Source organism: Gossypium arboreum, chromosome 9 (assembly GCF_025698485.1).
Source record: "Gossypium arboreum isolate Shixiya-1 chromosome 9, ASM2569848v2, whole genome shotgun sequence".
NCBI classification, from domain to species: Eukaryota; Viridiplantae; Streptophyta; class Magnoliopsida; order Malvales; family Malvaceae; genus Gossypium; species Gossypium arboreum.
Window position 1 is genome coordinate 63,536,451 of NC_069078.1, and position 4,714 is coordinate 63,541,164.

At 38.7% G+C, this 4,714-nt stretch overlaps 1 non-coding gene across 1 annotated transcript; it reads left to right on the forward strand.

The window, feature by feature from the left end:
- Positions 1-618: 618 nt before the first annotated feature.
- Positions 619-725, forward strand: LOC128281286 (small nucleolar RNA R71). The gene has a single exon (XR_008271499.1). It is a non-coding gene; the product is annotated as a small nucleolar RNA R71 (small nucleolar RNA).
- The last annotated feature ends 3,989 nt before the right edge of the window (positions 726-4,714 follow it).

Genomic DNA, 4,714 nt, shown 5'->3' on the forward strand with positions numbered 1-4,714 from the left:
TTGTTGATTCTTAAGTGCTGTCTCAGTATTTTGGAAATGGGTTTCTGACACCGAGATGAATTTAGAGAGCATCTCCTCAAGGTTTGGTTTCTTCTCTTGTTGATAAGGTGGTTGTTGAAAGCCTTGAGGATTTTGTGGCTTTTGATTCCCTTGACCACCCTAGGAGAAGTTTCGGTGGTTCCTCCAACCTACATTATAAGTATTACTGTATGGGTTATTTTGAGACCTAAAGTTATTGTTACCCATATAGTTGACTTGTTCCTCTTCAGTTGTAGGATTGAAGGATTGATATTCAGTATGCACACCTCCTCAACTTGAGTCACACCTCATTTCTGGATGTACCTGTGTAGAACCAAGTAAACCATCAATCTTTTTATTGAGAAGTTCTACCTGATTTGACAGCATGGTAACTGAGTCGACGTTATAAACGCCTACTGTTTTTGTTGGCTTAGTCCTCATGACTTGCCACTGATAGTTATTCAGTGAAATTTCTTCAATGAATTCATAAGCCTCTTCAAGTGTTTTGCTATTGATGGTTCCTCCAACAGCTACGTCAATCATATGTCTTGTCGAGGGATCACACCATTGTAAAACGTTTGAACTTGTAGCCATAGAGGTAACCCATAGTGAGGGCACCTTCGCAATAGATCCTTGTATCTCTCCCATGCATCGTAAAGTGTTTCTAAGTCCATCTGCACAAAAGAAGAGATATCATTACGTAACTTAGCCATTTTAGCCGGTGGAAAATATTTTAGTAAAAATTTTTTGGTCATTTGTTCCCAAGTAGTGATAGACCCTCATGGTAATGAGTTCAACCACTGTTTAGCTTTGTTTCTTAGTGAATAAGGAAATAACCGAAGGCGAATGGCATCATCAGAAATGCCATTAATTTTGAAAGTGTTGCAAAACTCTAGAAAATTAGCCAAGTGAGTGTTGGTATCCTCATCCTGCAAACCATCAAGCTGAACAAACTTTTGTATCATCTGAATTGTGTTAGGTTTCAGTTCGAAATTATTCGCAGCAATAGCAGGTCTAACTATACTTGACTCAGTTCTTGTTAAAGAAGGTTTAGCATAGTCATACATAGTACATGGAGCAGGATTTTGATTAGCTGCAATTGCAGGAGGTAGCTGATTGCTTGGTTTTCAGCCATTTCTTCGATTGGGGGTTAAGTATCGTCTTCTTGCTCATTCTCCATGTATCTTACGCTTCGCCTTATTTCTCTTTGGTTTCTACGAATTGTGCGATCGATCTCTTCGTCAAAAAGTAATGGTCCCGACGGGTTTCTTCTAGTCATAAACTATAAAAACCTGCCAAGAGAAAGAAAAAGTAAATTAATTAGTAATAATAAAATTTAATTAAATTGCAAGAAAAATAAATGGCTAAAGTAATAAAAATTTATCATTCCTAATATCTTAGTTCCCCGGCAATGGCAGCAAAAACTTGATCGCGTTATTTCGTGATAGGTTTTAAATATTTATAATTACTCATTCTTGAACTAACTATTATTGCGATGCAGGCAAGTGTACCTATCGAACAGTAGTATAGTTTTAGCAAGACCAAATTGTCGAACCCAAAGGAACTAAAAGTACTAGTAATAACTGTCTTTTTATTATCTAGCCTAAGAATAAAGGGGTTTTTTGCTTTAATTAACTAATTATCTAAACTAAGAACGCACAGAGAAAAGAGTTGGAGAATTGCTTTTGGGAAAAATCGATTGACTTGAGACAATACCTAAGGAAAAATCCACCTAGACTTTACTTGTTATTCTGGCTCCGAACTGGACGATTTATTCATTCAACTTGTTCCGTAAAGATCCCTAAGTTATGTTATTATCCCTATTCAAGACTAATAACGTCTAATCCCTAGATTGAATAATTGAAACTTTTCTCTAATTAACGCTCTAGGGTTGCATTAACTCGATCTATGAATCCCCTTATTAGGTTTCACCCTAATCCGGCAAAATCTTGTCACCCTATTTCTAGACGCGCAATCAACTCCACTTAATTACGATAAATGTACTCTTAGCCAGGGTCTATTCCTCCTCTGAATAAGAGCTTATCTTGAATTAGTATCCTAGGATATCAAAACAAGAATTAAGAACACATAATTAAGAACAAGTTAAATATTTATCATACAATCAGAAAATAATAACAAGATTCGTCTTAGGTTTCATTCCCCTTAGGTATTTAAGGGATTTAGTTCATAACTAAATAAGAAAACATTTCAGAAGAATAAAGAATACAAAACATAAAAAAAACCCAAAACTCCTAAAGGGAAAATTGAGGAGATCTTCTGTCTTGATGATGAATCCGGCTTTTGAGATGGATCAATCAGCTTCCTTGGAGTAATTTTTTACCCTCTATTCTCCATCTCCCTTTTCTTACTCCTCTAGGGTGTATTTATAGGCTTTGGAATGCCTTTTAGCCCTCAAAATTAGCCCTTTCCGAGTTGGACTCAACTTGGGCTCGGCAGGGACACGCCCGTGTGACACGCTCGTGTACGATTACTTCAGGCCGTGTTCGAGCCTTCCAAATTGACACAGCTGTGTGGTCTGCCCATGTGAATCGTGCTTCAATTCTTCCAAATTGACACAGCCGTGTTGGATGCCCATGTGAGGAAGTCCAGGCTGTGTTGAGTTCGTATTTTGGCTCATTTTTTCTTTTTTTGGCTAGTTTCTCGTTCATTTTGCTCTCCTATGCTCTCCTAAGTATAAAACATGAAATTAAAACATTAGGAGCATCAAATTCACCAATTCTAATGAGAATTCATCCATAAAATGCATTAAACATGGGGTAAAAATATGTATAATTTACGGTTTATCACACGCCCGTGTATGATAGCCCACGCTTGTGTTCTTTTTGACAGCGTCGACCACGGGTGAATGACACGGGCATGCGTACGTCTATGTTAAATTCTCAGTTTCAACCACGGTTTCAAGGCATGGGTGTGTCTCACACTCGTGTTGTTTTGGAAGTTTCGCCCACGGCCGTGGCAACTTATCGCATCCTGCGTTGGAGGAAAACTTTTGCCCTATTTTCACACGGCTGTAGGCACGCCCGTGTGCCTGGCCGTGTGAAGGGGAAACCCTGTGTCTCAGGACTCAGTTAGTAGGTTAGATGTGAAAAACTAGAATTCAAATAAATCATTACTGTTAGTGCTCGGGTTGCCTCCCGAGAAGCGCTTATTTATAGTCTAAGCTTGACTTACCTCTCTGGTGTGTGATCATGGTGGCTCGAGGAGTTTACACTCCTCATCCCTGCTATCAACTTCATCAATTTAAGGTCTAAGACGAGTATTGTTTACCATAAAAGTGCCGAATTTAGGATGAATTACCTCGACTGTACCATATGGGAAAATATTGAGTACCGTGAAAAGAATTTCTTCATTAGGTTCAGGAATGGCAATGCGAGGGTCTGCTGCATCTAGTAGTGCTTTGTCTCCAACCTTAAGTTGATTTGGTGGGTCATTGAGCTCATCATGGCGTGGTTTTGGTTTATCGTGTGTCCTCAGTCTATGTGCTCGCCATTCATCCAGTTCCGCGATTTGTAGCCTTCATTCTTCATGGATAGGTCCTTTATTTTTGTTGAACACGGCTCATATGCATTCTTCGAAATTGCTTCCTGCACAGAGGGTTTCACCACATGATCAGTACTAGTAGAGTGATTTATACAACCACATTTGATTTTTGATGTGTTACTCGAATTACGAGCTTGAAGGGTGATTGTTTCGTCTCCCATACGAAGTGTGAGTTCACCTGTACAAACATCAATAATGGTTCTAGCAGTCGCTAAAATGGGTCGTCCTAAAATCAAAGATGCATTACTATCCTCTTCTATGTCTAGAACAACAAAGTCTACTGGGTATATAAATTTATCGATCATAACAAGAACAACTTCAATGATAACCCTAGGAAATCTAATGTTTTATCAGCCAATAGAACGCTCATCCTAGTTTGTTTGGGTTTCCCAAGACCTAGCTGTTTAAACATTTTATAAGGCATAACATTAATGCTTGCCCCTAAGTCAGCTAATGCATTATGAACATCCAAACTACCAATTAAACAAGGAATCGTAAAATTCTCTGGATCTTTCACTTTGTTGGGTAGTTTATTCTGTAATATGGCTAAGCAAATTGCATTCAACTCCACATGCGACGTTTCATCCAACTTTCACTTATTTTCTAGAAGCTCCCTTAAAAATTAGACTGCGTTTGGCATCTGCGAGAGAGCTTTGAAAAACGGTAAGTTAATATGTAATTTTTTTAATAGTTTAAGGAATTTACTGAATTGTTCATTTGTACGGTCTTTCCTTGTCGCATTGGGGTATGGCACCCATGGTTTGTACTCTTTACTTACCATTTTTTGCTCACTGTGGTCCACCTCACCTTTATCTTAACTTACCACAATGCCTTGCCTCGATTCTGATGCAGGCTCAACTAACCCTTCCTTGTCTTGAGTGGTTATCACATTAAGTTGTTCCCTTGGGTTAGATTTCATGTTACTCGGTAGGCTACCTTGTGGTCGTTCGGATATCAATTTAGCGAGCTGACCTATCTAAGTTTCGAGCCCTTGGATTGACTCTTATTGATTTTTAAGTGCTATCTAGGTATTCTAGAAATGAGTTTCTGACACCGAGATGAATTTTGTTAGCATCTCCTCAAGGTTTGATTTTTTCTCTTGTTGGTAGGATGGTTGTTGGAAGCCTGGAGGTGG